This window comes from Ambystoma mexicanum, chromosome 6q, assembly GCF_040938575.1.
Source record: "Ambystoma mexicanum isolate Mex_15411 chromosome 6q, UKY_AmexF1_1, whole genome shotgun sequence".
Taxonomy (NCBI): Eukaryota; Metazoa; Chordata; class Amphibia; order Caudata; family Ambystomatidae; genus Ambystoma; species Ambystoma mexicanum.
In genome coordinates this window covers 348,373,158-348,396,808 of record NC_090937.1, presented here as the reverse complement: position 1 = coordinate 348,396,808, position 23,651 = coordinate 348,373,158, and the positions used below count along the sequence as shown (strand labels likewise).

Sequence of the window (23,651 nt, the reverse complement as noted above, 5' to 3'; positions counted from 1 at the left end):
CCAGCCTCAAGACCTCATTGAGGATATAGTAGATATGCAAGAACCACTATTCAAAATATTTATGAACCATAGAGTGGTTTAGAAATCTGCTCCATGGTATAAGAAAAATACTTCAAAGAACCAAACCTCATTATCAAAATAAACTGTTTGGCTCAAGGACATTTCTAAGAGCCTTATTTACCCCTCCTCATGACCAAGATCAACTAAAACTGAAGGTCAAACCAGACCAAAAAATAAACAGAAGTCCCTAAAGATTTCAGAAGATGTTACGATTAATAATCCTATGACAAGTCAGAACCAACTTGATTTGAGAGTCCTCAATACAAGAGGTAGATTTTTACTAAATCTCAGTCCATTCAATTGTGGATGATCCAATTACCGAAGATTCCATTACTAATTTTCATGTCGGAAGTTGCCTGCACATAGGGGAAAAACAAAAATGCTCATGTGAAACCCTCAATGTCAGAAATGTTTTACACGTTAAAGCAAAGTAGACGATGCATAAGGATATCCAAGCTGGAAGAGACCGCCCATTTGGGGTTTAGGAAAAGAAATTGTAAAAAAGATGGGCAGTAGAAATAGAAGTGATTCCTCAAATGAGGAGCCTGTTACGCCTTATGAATATAATAAAAGGAGAGGCGGTTCAGTCAACCCAGGCCCGTCAGCTTAGCAAAGTCAATGAAAATCATTGTTTATATTTACACACAAAAGGAAGGCAAAGGGATGAATTGGTCTGAAATTGGACCAACATTCTAAGACTAATAGCGAGTATCCCGGGATTAAGAGCCACACAATCTTGTGATCTAGGGCAGGTCGAATCCAGGGTTCCCTGGCAGGTGCGAGACCGCATCACACCAAAATTAACTCTGTCAGCAAGAAACCTAGGGAGTTGAGGATGGCTTCCTGGAACACTCCAGGCTGTAAGCACTTGTTGAGGCAGGAAAACAACCAGTTGGTCTCTGTTGATATTGTAATATTACAGGAAAACTGGCTCCTTCGAAATCCAATATGGCAGGGTCCTGCTATATGTTTGATACCAGCTGTTAAAGCTATCAAGGGGAGGCAGTCAGTGGGTTTGTTGACTGTTTGTAAAATGAAAATGGTATTAATATTAAAGCCTTCGGAATGTATTTATTCAGTTAACAAAGCTTTTATGTCCTTCGGTTTGTGGCCGACCCATAAGTCATTATGCAATTTTAAATGTATACTGGAACCCACTAGCAATTACTGATGCTGTCCTGGAGGTCGTGGAAGCCATGCTTGACCTAAGCTTGGGGGATGCCAATACTATTACAGTATTTGTAGTGGGTGATTTGAATATCCAATGTTTACAAGCAAAGGGGCATCCATTAAGTACAAGAGCAAAGAGATGGCTAATGCGATGGAGAATAGAGGATTTATCATGTTGAACAGAGCATTAAAGGGAGATATCCTCCCTGTCCAACGTGGAGGCAAGCTGCTGAGGTGGCTCTCATAGACTATTTCTTTGTTTCTGGAAATATCTTTCCAACTGTGAAAGAGTTCCAGGTGACAAGACAGGATAACGGACCCTTACCTTTTTATTGGTCACTTGGGAATTGCCCTTAATTCTTCCCCGGGAAAATGATCAACAAAAATTGGAGATTGTTGGGGGAAGAAATAGATTTAAGTGGTCGGAAGCAAGGTTGTAAAGTCTGAATGGTTATATAGAGACTGGGGTTTTGAGGGCTAATGCTAGAGATGGTGTTAACTATTTATTTGTATTTGTAAAGCGCACTAGCATCGAGGCGCTGTTTCAAGAGAGTGTCTTAGTTACATAGGAATACTTTGCTCTTGGTTACAGTGAGCATGATACAGTTCCAGTGAAAAGGCACAAAAATAGTCGGACTGGGGAATGCAGTTTTCATAGGACAATGGTGTCAGAGATAACTAGTTAGATGAACAACATGGTTTTAATTAACTTTCTGAAGGCTAAATGTTGTTCAGCATTTCTCACCTTGGGGGAAAGGCGTTCCAATGTGTCGCTGCCAAAACTGGGAAACTAGAGCCTCCTGCACGCACTCCCTGGGATTTAGGAACGGCTATCCTATTAGTATAGGCCATTCTTGTAGGTCTGGTAGGTGCCGATTTGACAACTCTTTGAGCCAGGTACAGAGGGGCCCAGTTGTGGACAAATTTATGTGTTGGGGTGAGAGCTTTAAAGACTATCCTCTCTTTAATGGGGATCCAGTGAACCTGCTTTCTAGTTTCAGAGATGTTCCCTTTTGGAGATACCAATAGCAGCCCTCACAGCATTATTCTGGACCGGCTGAAGTTTGGATAGGTTTTTTGGGAACGTCCCCAAAGAGAGGGCATTGCAATAGTCCAGCCTAGATCCAATTATTGCTCTTGCAATGGTAAGACAGTTTGATTCAGAAAGAAATGGTCTGGCTGCGTTGATCAATTTAGAGTGATCGGCTGAGGTCTATGCAATGGCATTGACCTGCATGTTCATGGAAAGGTCAGAATCCAAGTAGACCCCCAGGGTCTTTACAGCTTGTGATACAGAGATTGGCAAGTTGTCAATTGTAGAAGAGCTGTATTATTTGTCCAGTTTCCTGATGGTGGCAGGCGATCCAATTAGCAGAAGCCCGGTTTTGTCACTGTTAAGGTATAACCAGTTTTCTGCTATGCAGGGTTGGATGGTGGAATATATGGACTTAAGGGTAGCCATATTGGCTTCATAGTCACTTGTAAGGGGGATGAGCACCTGTGTATCAGCAGCATAATTGGTGTATGTAATGCCCAAGATGTCCAGGATGTGCAACAGTGGCTTGGTAAACAGGTTGTACAGGGTAGGTGAGATGCAGGAGCCCTGTGGGACTCCACATTTAATGAAGCTTGGGTGGGCACAGGCTGGGTCAGAGAAGACTTTCATAACCCTTTCCTGGAGAAACGAGGTGATCCAAGCAATGGCCATAGGGGAGAAATTGGCAGCGAATGAGAGGTGGTGATAAAGGGTATTATGATGCACCAAATCAAATGCTGCGGACAAATCAAGGAGCAAAAGGAGGGTGGGTTTGCCCGCATCTCTGAAATCATCCATTTGATTTTTTGAAGTCTAGGAGTGCAGTTTTGGTACCGTGCCCTGGACGGAATCCCGACTGACTGAGGCCAAGCAAGTTGTTAGCCTCAAGGAATTTTGGGATTTGCAGATAAGCTGGCGTGTCAAGAATTTTTTAAAGGAAAGGGACTGCCGTAATGGGTCTGTAGTTCCCTGGGACAGTTGGATCAAGTGTTGGCTTTTTGAGGAGAGGACGTACCCATGGTTCCTTGAGACCAGTGGGACATGGCCTGACTGGAAGGAGGCATTCATGAAAGCAGTAACGAATGGGGCAAGGGGACGGGCACAATCTTTAATAAGTTGAGCCAGGCATGCATCCCCTTTACAGAAGGAAGGTTTAATTGATTTGAGGAGGGTGACAACTTCTTGTTCGCTCATATCCTTGAACGTGAGAGGGGGGGGTGAATCACCAGAAGTACTGTTTTGTGATTGAGATATTAGGTGGCTCAAGGCCTGATGATGGGCTAAGATTTTATTCTGGAGCGTGTTGAGTTTGTCCAACATAGCAGTTTGGATAGAGTTAGACCAATCTTCATCTTTACGAAGTGTTGGTGGGGGAGTGGTAGGGGTTTCCAACTCCCTGAAGATGGCAAAGATTTCCTTGGTTCCTGATTTAGCATTATCTATCATTGAGTTGAATGAGAAGTCTTTTGCTTTGATGATGGCCATTTTATATTCTTTGGAGATAGTCTTAAAGGCTAACTTGGATGATTATGTGGCAGCCCTTACTTTATTTGTACAAACTATTTATCCGGGTATCCGACCATTATTCATATATAAATGAAAAACAAGAAAAATCAATGTAGGACAGCTATAAGAGCATTGGTTGCTTGGGATTCCTCATCTAGAGGAGTACTGATAAAAAAATTGAAAAGATGCAAAGTCATAAAGCCAGGATGTTCCAGCAAGATGGGGAAGCTATGTTACGAGCCATAGCCTCTAAGAAGAGTGCCCAAGTCTGGTCACTGCTAAAATCTGGGAGTAGTGATTTACAATTACCTTTTAATGATCAACTTGTTTCAAGAGTTAGTCTGGGTACACTACTTTACAAATGTATATGCTTCCCCGAGCCTGACTGACCATCTCGCAGGGGAAGATTGGGATATGTGGGCCGCCATCGTTTTTGACCAGGAGGACATAGTTTACCAAATAAAAAAGTTGAGTACTTCCAGAGCCCCGGGGCCAGATGGCCTTACAAATCTGATGTTAAAATCTCATCCGGAATCATGGGCTAAGATACTTTTTACTATTTTTAAACCGGTATTGGACACTAAATATGTACCCCTAACTTGGAAAAAGTCAGTTATCATACCGATATTTAAGAAGGGAGACAGAGAGATGACACAGAATTATCAGCCATTAGCCTTCCTGGACACGGCAGGAAATATTTCAGATAGTCTATTATTGAAACTTAATGATCTGGGTTAAAGAGACAGCCTACATTGATATTCATCAATCTGTGTTTGTTCCAGGAATGGGAACAGCGACACATTTGTTAACATTGTCTTTAATAAAGAAAAAGCTAATCCAATCAGGCCAGCCAGTATATATGGCTTTTATAGATTTTAAGCTGGCGTTCGATTCCGTTCCATGAGATTTATTATTGAAAACGATGAGGGATGCGAAATGGCCGAAGTGCATCTTGGGGTTAATCTCGCAGCTGTATTCAGGTACATCTATACAGGTTAACCTAAACCAAGACGGTCTTTTAACAAAATCAGTTTACACGTACCCGTATTTGAAATGGGGCTGCATTTTGGTCCCAGCACTTTTTTAATTTGTTTATAGCAGAAAATCGAGAACCACTTGAATAAGATTAATTCATTTCCTTCTAAACTTGGTCAAACCACTGTATCATGGCTTTTATACACAGACAATTTAGTCTTACTAGATAAGACACCCATAGGTTTGCAGAGGAATTTAGCTGCACTGGAACAGTATGCAATTAAAATTATTTAATTATCAATATAGAAAAGTCAAATGTTCTGATTTTAACTCAAAATAAAGTTTTTAAGAAAATTGTGATAAATTGGTATGAGCAACCTCTTGTAGTACTTAAAGACTATAGATACTTGGGAATGAACATGAATGCTAGCACCCAAGAAGCCCCCTATAAAGCGGACATAAGGCGTAAGATGGAGATAGCGGCAGCACAGACTTCGATTATACATAGGAAATATGTGTAATTTTCTTGCTTACCCACCATCACGTTTTACAAGCAAGAATTCATACCCACGATTATTTATGAGGCTGAGATGAAAATGGTTGAATGTAGCTTGGATTAGAATTGATTGGAGGGCTTGTACTGGAAAAAGGTTCTGTCCCTGCCTCCAAGTCTACAGATCCAGATCATTTGTTTTGAGCTCGGCTTATTATCATTAAAAATGTGCATCAACTGGTGAGCCATGTTATTTCTCAGGAAATATTTTAAATCAACACTCTTATCAATTCCATATCACCAGCAATTGCACATCTATTAGGAGAGCAAATGGATAAGTCATTGGAATCGTAGAATGATGATCGTCTGGGTGCTATGTCATCTGCCAACATTATATTGAATTATTGCTGACAGACCCAGACTGGGCAAAAGGGAAACTATGGTACTATAATTGGAGATTGACATGGGAGAAATGTAACAGATATAACCTGTTCAAAACTGGGTTCTTTGTTATTAAACCAATGAATCCGATTCCTTTATATTTGCAATAATGTCATTGCCAGAAATATCAAATGTGGTTTTTAAGATTTCGATTTAAGCTATGGCCGACTAGACAAGTTTTAGGAACTCATCTAAACTGGATTTATGAACAGAAATTGTGTAGATTTTGCCAGCATCATAATGAAATGGAGACGAGGCATATTCGGTGTGCAGGGGAGTTGAAAGAAGATAGAGGAAAGCAAGAACACTGGGACATTTAAATAAAGCTAAAGAAATGTTAACAAAATAGCAATCTTAGGAGCTGAAGTGGATTTTCTTAGCAGCAAGATAGATGCAGCGGCCAATCAGCCACTAGAACTCTTCCGGGTTATTTCAAATTTCATTTATCAAAAGAATACTCACTGTGGGAGGGAACATTCAGTACAACAGGCAAATATATTTCATAACTACTTTTTGGATAAGATCAAGGTCATACAAGGACACCTTGCACAGGTGAGAGAAGTAGAAGTGAGGGAGACATGTTCACCCTGATGCAGGACTAATGGGGAGGGTGATGGTATGCTCTTTAGCTTTAATATAGTAACGGAAGAAGTCATACATCCCCTCCTAATGGCTGTTAAACCTACTGATCTACTTTTCCTCCTTCCAGAGTGTGTGGCTAAGCGACTAGCTTCAGACAGAACACCATTCATGACACATTTTGTAAATGTCACTGAGCCAGGGACTAGTCCCAGATGAACTTAAAATGTCCATCATTACGCCACTGCTGAAGAAGGCTAGTCTAGACCCTGGTAACCTCCAAAATTACCGTCCAGTGGCAGGTTTCCCATTGCCAGGAAAGATTCTAGAAAAAGTGGCCACAATGCAGTAACAAGAATTTGTGGAGAGAGGTCTACTGGACCCTCTGCAATCAGGGTTTCGTCCGACATGGGGAACGGAAACTGCACTGACTGCGGTACTGTCATGATCTCTGCTTCCAAAAGGTCAGGGTTTTCCCAACTCCCTTGGAAGCAGATCCATAACCCAGGTTCCGAGTGCCAACCAGTCCCAATTGGGACCTTTTGGACCCAGTCCTGGCGCCAGTGGCACCAGGCTCATAAATATGCCCAGTCCCAGCGCTGGAAGCGCTGGGCTCATAATGCTTGGGTGGACTTACCTGCAGCAGACCATGCTGCTTACTTGCCTGCCAGTTGAGCCTCTGATCCTCTTCTGTTTGGAACTACTTTTCCTGTTGGGTGGGGCAGGAGCCACTCCCTAGGTTCAGAACACTGGAACTCTTCTGGAAAGCAGGAACTCTTTTCTTACCTAGGCGTGGCTGTGGAAGGAGACACCTAACCACTACAGGAGGCTATTTAAACCACACCCGATGGATGAATCTTGCTTTGCGTTATTCTGCATCCTCTGCAGCAGAACGCTCATCGTGTCTTCTGCATCTGATCCTGGGCCTAAGGAAAAAGGCTTACCATCCTGAATCCAGTCTTCAGCAACACCTATAAAGACAAGAAAGAACAGGTTAGCATTAAGGTCTTCAGTGACAGCGCTTCACTTACCTGGTCCATCGGCTGTCACCAACGCCTCGCGCTGCATTCCGGCATCTGAAAGACAAAGGCTTACCTACTCTTCGTGCGCTCCGGAGGTCTTTGCACTGCATTCCGGCATCTGAAAGACAAAGGCTTACCTACTCTTCGTGCGCTCCGGAGGTCTTTGCACTGCATTCCGGAATCTGAAAGACAAAACAAGGTGCGTTTAAAGACATTGGGGAACTTTAATACTCACGTGCCATTACTCCTTTCCACATCTAACCCAGTGGGTATTCCGGCACCCTGCAGCCGCTCCGAACTTGTACCTGCAAAATAAAAAGACAGTTAGAGCGCATCGTGAAGCAGGCAACAAGCGCTTACTTACGTGCTTCCAGGCGCTTCTATTCATCACACGGGCTCCATCTTCAACTCACTTCAGCCCGTCATCCGCCATCGCCGGAACCCTGCAAAACAAGAGACATCATTACTAAAGACTTTTAAAGACATTAGAATTACTCGAAACTTACCGTTCGTGCAGTAAACGACGGACAGCAGTCCTCTGAAGTCAAGAGGCCTGCTCCCCTTATCCAGTGAAGAAACTGGTTACAGCACCCTGCCCCGAGGCAGATGGAGAGCACGGTGTTCACTTACCTAAGGTGAGAGCGTTAACCTTTGGGGTTCTACAGGAGAAGAGAAAGGGAAGAAGAGAGAGACATTCAATAACCCAGTTCATTAATCCCATATTTTCTATCTGCAGACATCTTACCCTTCGAGTCAGACATACAGTGCACAGAGGTCCAGCCCAAAGAGCCAGCCGTGTGTTACACATCACCTTTGAAGATACGGTATACGCCCAGTCAAGACCGGCGCCTCTACGGGAATCAGGTGAGCGTTACAGGTACGGGATGAACTGCTAAAGGTAGGAAATCAAGGAGAATGGTCTCTCCTCCTAATGCTGCACTTATCTGCGGCCTTCCGCACTGTAGACCACAACACGACTGAGAAAAGTGGGAGAGGCTTTGGGAAGTGCCCTCAAATAGTTTAACTCGTTTCTGTCAGGCTGACAACGGGTGAATTTGGGGGGCTTTCTTTCGGATCCTCGTTAGCAGTGTTGCAGAGTCCCACAGGGATCATCCTTATCGTCGCTGTTATTTATTCTTTAGCTACGTCCTCTTATGGTAATATTGAGAAGACATAACATTAGATTTCAGTCGTATGCAGATGACACACAGGTGTTAATCAGACTAAACAATGTTGAGGAATCCTTCCTACAGGTTAATAATTGCCTGAGTGAAGTTGAAGCTTGGATGTCTACAAACTGGCTCCAACTTAATCCAAATAAGACAGAGGTAATTCTGTTTTGCCCAAAAAATCTGACAAATGGAAGGAGGTGCCCTCCCGCGCCGGTTCTTCTGGGATCGGAATTGAAATATGCACCTAGAATCAAGAATCTGGGATGGTTATAGCAGAGTAAGCTGGGTTGTGACCGTCAGGTGACGGCGAAAGTTTGGGCTGCTTTTTACAATGTAAGGCTGCTCCAACAGGCACTTCCCTATGTGCCTAAAGATCACTCCACAGTAGTAGGAGCCCTAATAAATTCTAAGTTGGACTATTGTAATAGTCTTCTGATGGGGGCGCCTGCCAAACGAATCCATCGACTACAAAAGGCACAAAACACGGTAGTTGGAGTAGTGTTTGGAGTAAGTCAACATCCATATCAGTCCTGCACAGATCACTCCACTGGCTAGCAGTGGAAGATCGGATTCAATTTAAAATAGGATGTACAATTTTTAAATGCCTGAACAATGTATCCCCTAGCTACTTGGTGGAAAAGATACATTGTTACCAACCAACTCGTTCTCTGAGATCAAAAGACAAGTACCTGCTAACAGTTCCTCTAACTCAATGTGTGTCCAGTGGAGATTTTAGATTTTCTGTTTTTGGACCGAAATTCTGGAACAGCCTTCCACTTGATTTAAGAAGAACGGAGGCTTTGGCAGTTTTTCAGAAAAAATGTAAAACCGACCTGTTTAAATAAATGCGAGATACACTATCTGAAATGGAAGAGTCAGTGATAACCAATGACGGACTGATCGAGCCACACTCTCAGGCCTAACATCCGCACTGTGATTCGATTTAGTTTGTGATACAAGCGCTATACAAATATCTCCATCATTCTCAAATATCTCCATCATTCTCAATCCTGACCAAAGCTTTTAGAATAAAGGAAATAATTTTTGTATCAATATTTTAAGGATTTTAGATCCTTGTCAGAGGATGAATTATGGATGAGGACTTTTAACGGTCAACACATTTCTTTGATTTTAGCAGTAGTGAATTTGTTATGGTCTTTAAAGATTTTATTAATTGACTCTGAATAATTAGATGAAATGTGAAATTATGAAATGGCTCTGTAAGATTGAATTGTGATAGATGAATTTGGCAGATGTTTTTCAATGTATCTGATCATTTGTTTTATATGTATTGAAAGATTGAGTTATTCAGCCATCAATATAAAATGCATTGAATTTGATAAGTCATGCTTGCCTTGTGACCTGCTGGGTGGTAATTTCTTCACTGAAAGGTCCCTCAATGGTGGCAGCTTGGCCAAGGACGACTGGGGGCACAATCGGCACCAATGGGGAACCATGCAACAAGTATGGGTTAGTGGGCTTGTCCCTGCTCATGAGCGCTGCTATTATGTCCATGTGCAGGACTGGTATTTTGCTTTGCTTGCTGGTGCATGTCTTAGGTCGCCATAGCAGGAAGTGCCACGTAATGAAGCATTGTTTCAGTGGCAGCAGGTAATTGAAACCAATCTACCCCTATTATTTGGGGCAAGGGTTTAACCCTTTCAGTAGCTGGATCTCCCTGTTACTTCTGTTACTTTGTTGCTCATGTTCCCACTGCTTGCCACCACTTCTTGGCCCTGTCCCCCACCTGCTGCCTTTGTGGGTTAGCTCCTCCTTGCTGATTCCCTTTCCTCTGGTCTGTCTTTCTTCCTGGAACTCTGCTAGCCTCCTGGTCTTTCCCTGCCTGGAGCCCAGCCTACTCGCTGGTCCAGCAACCACCTACTGGCCTTGTCTGGCTTTCCACCAGTCCACTGGCCAAGTCATTCGCCTCCTGATCCTGCCTGGAATCTGTTGACCCAACACTGTCCCAGCATCAACATAGGCCAGGGAAGTCCTTCAGTAGTGCAGGGAGTCAACTTTCGAGTAACCTTACGCAGAAACACATCAGGAGTTGTAGGCACCATCCTGGAATCCAGCAGTAAGGCAATCCTCCCACTGCGCAGAAGAGATGTTACCCCTCGCCTAGGTACTGGTATGCAGAGCAGGCGAGACACAGTACTTATTGTTTGAAATCACTTAATGTGGCATTACAGCCTGAGGGGAATGTAACGAGTGTTATCGGCCCACACACAAGTTGGGCCGTGGTGCTATTTTAGGAAACTCCTCAGAACGATGTGATTGGCTTAGCCAGTCTGGATTAAAGATTTTGAGCAAATTCCAGGCATTATAACCCGGTATTGGCTTGGAATCCACCTTCCTTTCTGGCTGAGTCATGGGCAAGGGTCCTGGGTGCTATGCCTCCAGTCCGGCCTTCTCTCTTGCTCTTCCTGCTGCGAAGGTCTCATGCACGTCTAGCCAATGTGGCAGCCAACGGCATGGCCATGTTGCCATAGCAATGCCGAGCAGTTTGGACGTCATACTTGCCCCTGCGGTGCCCATTCCTTTAAAGGCCCACCATGAAACCCACATGGGTGCTAGAAAACCTTACCACTGTACCAAGGGGGAGGATTTCCCAGACTTAAGGTGTCCGGAAATTCCAGCCCCACCAGGCGCTAAGGCTTAAGTAATATACTAAATCGCAAGAACAAGTTGGAAACAAAAAACAGAACGTGCTCCGAACCTTGCATTGAACATTGTCCAAGGAGACACTGAGCACTGAGGCAAAATGTTGGGAGAGAAACATCAAACTTTGTAACAGTTGAGACCCTCTGCGGACCCACTTAATAATGGTTCACCAACTTCAATGATAAAATTAAACTTTATAGACCCGATCTGAATGCCCTAATAGGCGTTGTGGGCCATGAAGACAGAGAAAGCCCTAAACACAGTGAGGTTGTTTACTGTGGTTTACCATCACATCTGGCCGAATAGGCGTGAGCACAGGGTCTGTAAAGCTATTCTAAGCCCCTGCCTCTTTCTTTAGGAACAAAAAAAGGATAGGCAAAAGGGCATAAATAGTGGATGCAAATAGCGCTTTGCATGCCTAAAATGACAGGCAGGTTAGTGTATTTCCTGGGGTTTATGCCCACTATGTATTTGATATTTGCATTAACATGGGTATGCACAGGCCTATTGGTAATATCTGCCTGGACCCCCTCCTAGGTTATTGGCTGTGGCTGTAGTCTGGAGTACTGGTATCCTTGTAATGTGGCATGCTGAGATATCTCTTGGTTATACCGGTTTGATTGATCCGCAGGTTGCCAATTTGGAGGACGCATGCCACATTCCAGAGTTGTTAATGAAGCTTTATAGACCTGGTCGGAGGGAAGTTTAAGGACCCATTGTACCTGGATAGGCCCTGAGGTCTGTGTCTATAAGGCAATTAGGAGCTCTGGCACACTTTTGGCAGAATTGGTATGTGCCTTAAATCCAATTCAGAAGTGACCAGTTGTTTTGAGTTTTTATTTACATTTCCACCACAAGAAGGGCTGGGTTGGTGCACTAAGACGCACAATTATAAAGGACGCGATACGCAATCCTGGAAAAGATGATGGGTTGAACAATCTGTGGGCTGTATGGATTTCCGTAGCTCAACAATTGTCTGGTCTGATGGCACAATGGTCATTCTAATTGTTCTAATGGTGGCTAATGTCTATCATTGATAAAATGAATACAATACTGTATTGGGTAATACAGACTGTGGTGACATGGAACGCTTTGAATCCAGCTGTTGAGGTCTAAGGCAGCGCCAAGCGGGGTTTTTTTATGCTGAAAATAACATGATTGTCAATTCCTGGCCAGGTTAAATAATATATATTGACTACAGGCAGCCAACTACCTGGTTGATTGAGAAGTGAAGGAATTTCTACATGGGTGGTGGATATCTGGACCACTCTGGAAATATGTGATCTTTAGTTCTTGGGGATGATTTAGATATATGTCCTTGCTCTCTGGATCTGACAATGTAATTTCTTAAAACCAAATCCATTCCAATAATGTATTGCATACACAATTCATCATAACAAACAGTGCAAAATGTACTCAAAACCACAAATCTAGATTATGGGACATTTTAACACATGATGTGGCCTGATCTATAGTTGGTGGGAACGTTTTTAAATATAGATCAAGGGGGGTGGGAGCATCGGTGGAGTCTGGTGATGCAGTGAAGTGAAATTGTAGAGGGTGAGCTCCCGTTTTGTGGCCTCATATATTTAAATATTTGCATAATTTAAAGATTGTAAACCAGTGTAAAAACTCTGATAGCAGAACTGCTAAGTTATCCACAGAATGTGAAAAATGCAGAAAAGGTAGAAACAAATGGAGTGGTATTCAGAGGGTAAAGGGCAGGCAATTGACCATGCAGTCTTGGAAAGTAAGAGGCTTGCGGTACAATGATGGAGAAAGCAAAGAAAGCTATTCTTGCGACAGTACTCACTGAAACACGTGCTATGTAAGATAAATGATATGATATGGCATTTATATCGCGCCTGTATACAAGTGTTTCTAGGTGCCACCAGACAAGGGAGGGAAGAAAGAGGTAAGACAAGACAAAATCCTACTAGGCCTTGTGTCATTCGAATCCTGCAAGTGCGACAACGAGAACAGTAAGAGACGGTTAGTGGGAAAGAGGATTTGGCAGAAGGCCCTGATACCTATGCTTTGAAGTGTAGCCTCGTGGCAGAGAAGCTCGAAGTACCCCATTCCCTGTGCTGAAAACGTGGGGAAGGGAAACCAACTGCTCAATTATCCTGACATATTATTTCTTGAAAACTTCTCTGTTTGCATATATTATTGTCCCATACCTTTTGTATTTAGAATTAAGGATTGGAAATAGGTTTATTAGTATGTGCCCTTTTATTTTGACAGACTCCACTAGGACTACGTTATTATTATTTGATGTTCGTAGCTTGCTTCCATCCTTAGATTTAGGTTAGATAGGCGTTGAACCAATCCATTGAATTTCAGTAAACACCCTTGAACTGTTATCACTTGTGCCTGTCTTCACTGTTTGATACCCAGCCTTCCTTACACCTGTAGATGGCGGCCACAGTAAGAGAGGGCAGGAGAGATGGAGACTTGGCATACAAAGGAGGAGTAGACCTGTGTAGGAATGACAGAAGCAAGGACCCACTCCAGACAGGTCAGGGCCACTCCACCTCCAGGCCGGTTGGTTCTGGGCTTGGAGAGGATCTTGTAGCCCTCAGGGAGCAGTGTGTCTAAACTTGTGAAAGAGCTGGCCGTGAACCATGTCTCGGTAAGGGCGAGGACCTCCAGGTCAATGTCTTCGAGGAGGTGGCAGATGTCAGAGGAGTGTTTGACAGCATAACGAGTGTTTAGAGTAGCGACGCCAGTAGAGATGCCTTACACTCTGTGTGTAGCACTGCAGTTAAGTTAGAACTTTGGCAGCAGTGTGTAAATTACATAGTGGAAAGATTGTCAGATGAGAACCAGATTGGCGATTCAGATGACAAAATAACCTCCATGGTCACAACTTGTTCCTACGTGGCCATCACCTTGAAAACAATACTGTAGGAATAGAGGTCCAGGAAGGGAGTGCGTGATAGAACAGCATATTGATAATTGGTGTACCAGAGACGCCTGTGTGGATGCTCATGGAACAGTGTATGAAAAAGCTAATTAAAGACTCTTCCCCAAGGCAAAATTGTCCATGATGATTGGGATGAAAAGAGCCCACCCATCTCTAGGTCCTTACCCCCAACTACCTTTTGTGACCAACCCTAGAGCTGTAATAGTGAAGATCATGAACTAGAGATAGGGATGTGGTACTACAAGCTGAGAGGAAAAGGGCACTGTAACATATGGCAATGCTCTAGTAAGTTCTTACCCAAACCTCTCCGACGGTGCAGAAGCCCACGAATCAGTTCACTAACATTATTATTATAATTATAATTGGTTATTTATAATGCGCTGAAAACCCAGAGGTTTCTAATCGCGGACCGAACCTGTGTTGCTCCGTGTTGTCTTGTTTCCAAGGCGAGCGCGTTGCCCCTGAGCTATCCTCCCGAGACAGAGACAGAGACATGAGACATGGAGGCAGTTCTTTTTATTGGGAGCTTTGCATTTTCTGCTTTACCTGGCATAACCTGAAATGATGCAGCAGAATCAAGCCCACTACTTCACAGAAGCGGCAGTGGTGGCCAGGTTCCTGGAGGACATATACCTCCAAGTCTAACCAGGGCAGAAGGCAGCAGCAGGTTTCGGGGGCAGAGATTGGAGCCTCTCCAAAGAGAAAGGATGGGAAAGGTAGTAGAGGGGGGGGGGGGGCAGGAAAATGCATGAACGGATTACTGGATGCCGTAGAGGTGAAACCTAGAGAGGAGCAGTGTGGGTCTGGTGCTTCGTTGACAAGCAGCATAGTACTATGGGGACCAAAGGTAGGGGCTGAGAAAATGTGGCGTTCCAGACAATTTTGTTGCAGAAGTGTACCAGAGACACCAGTGCAGAAGTGGCCAGCAGACACGGGTGTAGGAGTGGGGGAGGGGAGTTGGTGGCAGGTATTTAATTGCATAGTGCACTGGGCTGGATGGTCGATTTGAGCCCAGTGGTGGAGAGTGGAGTGGTACTGGGTCGGGCGACAGACCCAGCATGAGCTGTAAATGTGGAGATAGTGAGGTGGAGAGAGGAAGGGATAATTCAGGATGAGGAGAGGATTAGGGATTTTGGTGTGGAAATGAATGAGGGTGTATTTAGGGGAATAGTTACTCGCAGAGTCAAGAGCATGGGGGTGTTGGAAGCATCTGATTGTGCCAAGTAGGGTTTTGAGGATGTGAGTTGGGGTTGAGGTGAGGTTTGGCAAGTGTGTACCCCCACAGCAGACTTGCTATAGAGTGAATGAGGGGTGCTGAGCGGGTAGGTGCAGGAGGTGGTGGTGGTGGTGGTGGGGGGGTGAGGGTAGGGTAGGTGTCCATTTGGTTCTCGACATATGAGTGGGTGAGCATGCAGATCTTGCATTGTGAACAGGAGAACAAAGGTACTAGACACATGGCACAGTGCCATGATGATGGGGAAAGGAATGGGCTAAGTGACAATATGGAGGGTTGGTGAGTTGATAGAGCGGTTAATCACTATGCAAGGTTGCACTGGCATGTACTAGCTGCTATAACATATATTAAACTGAATTTGACAGTTAAGTGAGAGGACTGGTGCTGCAATGTGATAGGCTAGTGTGTTGATATCATGAACGCATGACCCAGTCGGAAGGAGCAGTGGTGGAGAGGTGAGCCATGGGTCTGACTCTAATTGGAACCAGGATATAGATAGTAGCGGGGGGGGGGGGGGTAAGTAATAATGATTAGCAAAGAAAAGAGGGAGATGCAGCAGGAGTAGTGGGTAGTACGGACAGTGAACACTGCAGGAAAGAGGGGGAACTTGAGAAATAGGCACTGCAGTTATAATGGAGTGGGGGCAGGACTTCCGAGGAGGAGTGTGGCCTGGAGCAAGGGGACTAGATGCTAGATTATCAAAGCGGGTGGACTGAATGTCAATGCTTGCAGATGATGAGGGAAAATTGGGGTTAGTGTGGTGTTGGTGAATAGAGAATCTCATTCAGGAGTTTGGGTGTGGGTGTGAATAGAAGTGGGATCTGGTTTGGAGAGGGAAGGGGATATGTAGATGGACAACTGAGCAGTGGAATTGGCTGATAATCGGTCTGGGTTGATGCTAAGTGCAATGGAAAGACCTATTTGCCAGTAGTGGAGCACTTCAATGTGAATGGCGTGACCAGCGAAAGTCATGATGGTGACATGGAATGTTAGGAACTAAAAACCAGGATGATGCAAAGGAACATAGCCTACCTCACATCGCAAGGAGTAAACATTTTTTCTTTCTTCAAGAATCACATCTGACACGAGAAGACACTAAACCTTTGCAAAGCAGTGGGACCCGAAACAAGTTTTATGACTAATTTACATCGGAGGTGAGGTACCACGAGTCTCTGCATTTTCAACTGGAGGGGTTAATAGCGAGCAGTAATGCAAGAGAGGTGCGTGTCAAGAACACGTCCAAGGTACACATGAATGTTATTAACAGGTAATGTCCAAATGTGGAATCGACAAACCTGAATTTGAAAGTAGACACCGCTCTACAGTGGCTACTTTTTAACGTGATAACTTAAGTTCTATGACTTAATAGATGTCTGAGAAAACTACATCTGGTAGTCAGAAGCTACACATTCTGGTCCTCTGTGTAAGACACCTTGTCAAAAAATGAACCAACTGTTGGTAAGCAGGACTCTAATTGGGTAGTGTAAGAGCAACACAATGCTGCCCAGGAACATGTCTGATCACACCATGTGTGTCACTATGTGCCTCTAGAGAGAGTGTGTAGGGACTCTTGGGTGCTAGGGGTGTAAGTCCGACTTGCAGTCAAGCCCAAGCTTTGAGGATACAACCATGAGGACGTTTGAGGAATATTTATTTTGAAAATCACCGGGACTAGCATGTGAATTCAGTATGATGCATTTACCTGTAAATGAGGGGTCTATCTTGCAGCAGGAGATCTACTAAGAATAATCGGCAAAGAATTAAAAAAATAAAAATGTACGAGAGGCGCGGGAAGGTATTGGACAGAACAGGATGGAAGATTAGAAGTCATTAGCATTATTGGGGCAGATATTAGACAGCAGAGAGAGAAATGTGGTGTAAGACAAGGTAAGATACTGTCATGGCTGATATGTTTGGGGTAGGTGAGGGTCCACATAACAGTGCTAAAGATACTAATGCAAAGTTGGTCATAGACTTGCAGGGAATAACTAAGTCATCCAGGGGCCTTTACCAGAAACTATACATGCAAAGAATTACCATAGAGGATTGGGGTTGATACATACTTCACTCAGCTGGAAATGACCAAGCTATCAGAGGAGTAAGTGTTGCCTTTAGAGAATGTAATATTCCCAGATATTGGCCTGGTCATTAAAGAACCCTGCTCTACGAAGGCTCCAGGATCAGATTGGAAGGGGGTACAGTTCTACAAGGCTATTAGCAAGTACTTAACAAAGAAACGATGGGAGGTTTTTGTGGAAGTTTTAGGGGTAAATTGCCAGATTGTATGGACATCCTTTGTGGTGAATCGAATGCCAGCGAAAAATGTTTTGTGTGCCTACCTTAAGTGGGAAATGTGGCATTTGGGATTCCCTGACTGCATGCTGTTTGAACTTCTTTACAACCAGGCAAGGGTTCAAACAATAAACACTGTAGCCATTCCAACTACAGAGGGACACTAAGCTGGGTGCCTGCTCTCACCTTGGAGCCATTCGAAGTAGAGATCTGGGAGAGCATGAGGGGAAGGGTTTAACAGTTAGGCAGGTAGTACATAATGGCGCTCTGTCCAGATGATGTAGATGATTTACCTGACCTTACAGTGGATTTTAGCTGTGCCCTGGGTGTTGCGCATCAGTTTGGGTTGGTGGTAGGTTTGCAAATAAATTGTTTGAAGTGTTAGTTGCTTGCCTGTGTGGATGAAGCCCTGATCTTCAACATTGAAATGCTTTTGATGTTCTCAGAGCAGAACATTAACTACTTGGGAATCTGGGTATGTAGAACCTTGGAAGTCCACTTGCTGTACCATGACTTTAGGGAAAACTGTTTCAAAGTATAGACTAGTACATTACAGTACACTATTCATATCTTACATCGCTTCCTGTCACATACGCAAGTATGATGAGTCCTAGTACACATTGTGTAGTGTGTGGAGAATCAGATGTCGCCATACTGCTTTTATAATGGGGCTGTGCTGTGGGGACTAGATTCTGGCAGAAAGTATACAGGTATACGAAAATAAGTGTACATTTAGATGCAAAACAGGTTCTAGGTGTTGCTCCAAAGCCCCAATGGCTGTGGTACTTGACATATGGAACTATTTTCCGGTAGTTAAAAAAAGAAAAAAACGCCCTGTTATACAAATGTTTGGTTGCTGATATGAGATCTTGTAACAAAAGGGAATAGTGTTAGGAAGGTAACCCACCCGCAGCAAATGACTCTTAACATATGGGAAGACATTGGTGTATATATGGCTAGGCAGTAGGTAGACCCAATCTAGAATGGTGAAGAGGCACCAGATAGACTTCAGTACGGTGGAAAATGATAATGGAGGTACTGGAGAGCTTTGACCAGTAACTGACTCATGAGCAATGTGATCTATTAGAATCAACAGCTGAGAGCGTGTGATCTGCAATAGGTATGGGCATTGTTGGAAGGGAATGCCAAATTAATGGAATGGTTCACACCAAAGGAGAAACTGGATGTCGGATGTGAAGGTTGATTAACGGAGGACAGAATTGAAATCCACGATGTCAATTATGTTGACTACTTGTCGTACTGGTAGAGGTTAAAGTATGAAAGAGGTTTAAGTTCTGTGTATTAGAATCGATGTTGTATTGCGCCAAATCTGGCTACAGTTTGTTTATTCATCAGTAACATTGTGGTAATATTGTGCCTGCATATTTGACATCATGCCGTCAAACTATAAATGAGGCAGAAATTGGGCATTATTTGATTTCATGTTATGACAGTTTAGGCAATTTTGCTGAAATGTGAAGTTTTGAGATCTGTAATTGTTGGTGACATTCTCAAACTGTGACTGACCTTTGTCCTATAGATGCAAATAAAATGTCATATGGTAAAACCAAAGCGGAAATATTTCATGGCCTACAATGTGATTTTTTTTTTTCTTCTTTCTCTTCAATTTGAACAAAACTTGCAGTGATAAATAAACCCTTAGGTTTATCTGACGAAATCTAAGTATCACTGTATCCCTGATTCATTAGCAACCAGGATAATAATTTCATGCTTAAGAGACTGTTGCTAACTGTGAACATGAGCTTGATGGACCAAGAATGTTAAGCTAAGTTCTGATCGTGTCTTACCAGGACAAAATAGCACATATTTGTTGATCTTGACAATTGAATGACGGAAATGATTAGAGAAATGAGTATTGCTAAATCTGTTTAACTTGGTTTTATTTATTTGGAGACCATAGCTGGTATATCTCTGCCCTGGACCCCAATTCTCTTGCATCAAGTGGAATTCTTTAGACACTTAAGAATGTTCGCATGAAACTCAAATTCTTCTATTAGTTTCTCCAGGCTACAAATGACATACCGAGAAGCCATGATCCAGAGGGCATTTATGAATGTGGAGAATGTTCTCCGTTGGTTGAAAAGATGTTTGACTTTTCAAATGTTTTCTGAAACAATCTGGTCTTAAATTTGAACACACATGGACTTTCATCTAACTAAAATGTGGAAGATTTGTTTGAATACATAAATATTCAGAACTGAATTTCTTGAAAGCTGCCTCTTTCCATTAACGTCCTAAGGAAATACTACTTGAATTGCATAATCTGGAACAGATACAGGGAAGATAAAGGAGCCCGGCAGTGCTGGGGAGGCCGATGACATATGGGGATGAAAGGTGATGACCGCAGAGTCCAGGGAAGGCAGGAACACGATGGTAGGATAGGCAGGAGTCTGTCTGTTTGTTAAACTAGAGATTAAATCCTGCCAGGGTAGATAAACAACAATCCACTAATGCTTAATCTGCAGTTATAAACGTGTATATGTTTGATAAATCCTCTTAAATATTTTCAAACATGTTTATTTTTAACTGTACAGCAAATTCGGCCCCACAATGTTTTATTTAAATGCACTGGACGGATTAGTTAGGAGCTGGTTCCTTTCATTTTGTCATGAAAGGGAGGAAGTATTGGCCTGTTAACCTTGATTAAGTTCTTAAATGTGAAATTGATTCCAACAATACTGCATTGTTCTGAAGTTTGGACCTATGCAGATTTGAACTGGTTAAACTAGAAGGGCTCACATATGGAAAAGCGTTTGTGTCTCCAATAAAGGATTGGGAACAACCATGTGGAGCACACTGCAGGGCCCTTACTCTTTGCTATTTAAGCTTTATGTACAAAAGAAGATAAGTTAATGATACTTCTAGACATAGAACTTCAAAGCAAATTTGGACTTCAATATATAGCGCCTCAAATGGTAATGCTTACCACAGACCTACCAAGCATTAGTATTGGACGAGAAGCAGGGAATCGCCCTAAGAAAGGCAAACGTAAGTCTGCCATGAAAGACTGGTAATGGACTAATGTCAAATTAATTTTAAGGATGAAGGCAAGATTGACAGCATATGTTAAAACAATGAAGGAGCAACGAGAAATAGCTTCGGTTTACAGCTATTTCCTAGTGGACAAAAAAGGGAGGCAGCACAGGCTTTTGCATCAAAAATGATGTTGTTATTGTACTGCTGAGGAAATGGAAAGTCTAAAATATCTTCACATGTTTTGCCCGAAGTTTGGTCAATTAGAATATTAGCAGGACCGGGCAGCTGTCAGTGCCCCTGTGCCCCTAATGCCTTGCTTTGTTGCTGGATAGGACGGCCCAACAGTGAAGTCCTCCTGTGCTGCTTGTGTTTATAGTTTTAATAGTATTTAAGATATATAATAGCATTATTATGTAGGGGAATTGTAGTGTAGGGGGGGTTATTTAATTAGGTAGGTTAAATGTTAAACCAAGTACCAATGGGTACGATACTTGAAGGGAAGGCATTAAAGGCCAAAATATGATATGAAAAAGCGGAAAGGCTGCGATCTTCAAGGACCCATACACCACCCGTAAGGCCTAAAGTATGTGTAAGAGAAAAAAATATGAGGGCTGGATCCTTGGATGTCAGCGCTGTACCATGTTAGTTATCAGCGCAACCTTTTATAATGATTAGTTCAACTTATAAATCAACATCCCATTAAATGTGGTTGGCAGCAAAACATAACCTTTCAGAGGTGTTTAATAGTCTGATTGGCATAGTCAGTACAGCCAACACGTGTTTTGACCCCCTCTGGGTCGTCTTCAAGGCCACTCAATCTGTACTACAATTCCCCGTTTAAATTTCCATAAAAAGTGCTTGAGGCTAGAAAGAAAGAGTGGTGCTTCATAAGTACTCCCTGTTCGTTTGTTCAATGCAGCATCACATCCAAATCCCGTGTCATGCGTCTTATTGGTCAAAACATGTTTATTGGTGAAATACCGTGGACGTAATTCCGGGTCAAATCCCTGAACAATAACAAAGTGGTCCTCTGTTAGATGGTGTTAAATGTTAGTATGTTAAATGTTTGTAGGCTGTACGTATTGTGCATATATAAGGAAGTACGGGGTAAGCGGGAGTAAAGCACCCTGGCATGAGGTAGCAGAAGGAGGTGGCAGCCTGCCTAGGACGGTGGGACCACCCACGTAGGTCATCCTCCAGCCTCACGCTGCAGTGAGTGGTACCAGGAATTGGAAAATGGGTCTATTGCATCACACTATGGGTCTCACTGTGACCCCTGCCAGGAAGGGTGGGCTGACAGGGCAGATTCCCCATTTAGAGGGAACATGCGGTGGGCCAGGTATAGGGAACTAGCAGAGTACATGTTTGAGGGAAGAAGTGTTTTCTCTGATGGGATCCCTATAAAACTCACCTTGTTGTCTGTGTCCAGTTAATAAGGTACAAACTCTGGGTGTAGCCCATCTCCTGTTATCAGCAATTTAATTTTACTGGTGCAGCACCCATCCCGAACTGGCTGGCCTGGTGGGTTGGTGGTGGTTCCCATGGGGACTGTCCCTGGTCTGGGATGAGGGAGGTGAACACCCTTCCTTTGACCAGGGCTGAAAAACAGGGGCTACTTGTAGATTTACAGGAAAAAGTCAATTTAGAGCTGTTCCAGAAGGAACTAATCAGGGCTGTAGACACCAGCGTCCAACTTTTTTGAGATGCTGGGTTACGTATCAATTTTTAAAGTTGGAATAGAGCTATCATCATATGAACATAAGTAGTTGTGTGATGTTGCAAAAGATGGATCTAGTGTTGAATTTTTAAGATATTTTAACACTTTAATAAATATAAAATGAGGCAAAATGTTGGCATGATTGTGCATTGGGATTGAGCCTGTTTCCAGCTTTGTCTCCTGGTTGGAGACCTAGCCTGAAAAGGAATGTTATTATTTTAAATAACATTTTCAAAATATATTGCATGTGCAAGCAGATGTCATGAGCCCCAAGGCACCTCTTTTGTTGGCTTAATGTCAGGTCAGGTATAAGATGGCGATTAAATGTTGACCTTGGACTAGAGAATAACCAGAAGTCTACATTAATGCAAGGCACACTATACTCGACCTAGAAGATATGCATAGATATGCTCTAGCTAGCTGAACCAGCACACAAGGGGTTTCATCACTGCAGTGGGTTAATCTCTTTACTCAATTAGCACCCTGGAAGGGCCGCTAGCCAATCTGGAAGCTTGGAACGTTTGCTATATTCTATGGTACAAACCTGTGTTCCGAGGAGCCCAAGTGCTGCTAGCCAGTGTCCCCTTCCATTCCTCGCTCCTACTTTCCTTCCCTCTCCCTCCCCCCTTACCTCTTAGCAGCCATGTAGTTTCCTATGTGGGTGCTAAGAGTGTTTAATGTTTTTTGTTGGTTTAAGAAACATACCTTCCTGAGCAACGCGGTGCTGCATAGTAATTCCCTAAGCCCGTTTTTACTGTTGATGACACCACGGTCATCAACATTAAAAAACAGACTCCAAAAACTACGTTGCCAGGCCGCACAGCAAGGTACGTTTCTTTGTTTACAAAATAAATGTACACCATTATTACCTTTGTAGGGAACTACACGGATGCTAATGGTGATGTAACCCGTGACGGCAGCCCGACACTGTCGGTAATGGCACCACCACTCGCGTTAAGGGACCCTCACTTCGACCTGGCCCTTAACTTGGGCGGCGGGCCATTTCCGGTAGGGTTGGCCCACCACCGCGGGTTATATCTCCTGTGTCTCCGTGAGTACATTGAAATAGGCCCTGCTGAAACATTTAGAGATTGTATACAGTCTCTTAGAACCAGAAAAGTCTAGGTTCTCTAGTCATGTCCCAGTAGTGATTTAGTACCGCAAGTAAGTGGGAATTCAGATGCTATTTTAAGTCTTGTATTTCATTGCCATAGTTCAGGTCATTGTCTTTTTTTGCTATGTAAATACATTTTCTAAACTAGTTGACCTTAACTCCCAGTGTATTCAGTTTTGTCCTAGCATGTATTTTGCCAAAAAAGGTATTGTATGAGCCCATGGATTAACAGACATGTTAATTCTGACTTTTG

General features: G+C 43.3%; 1 protein-coding gene across 5 annotated transcripts in view; it reads left to right on the top strand.

Annotated features, from left to right (window-relative positions):
* Positions 1 to 23,651, top strand: part of FSD1L (fibronectin type III and SPRY domain containing 1 like) — a 707,922-nt gene that overhangs the window by 441,570 nt on the left and 242,701 nt on the right. The gene's annotated exons all lie outside the window — the stretch shown is intronic.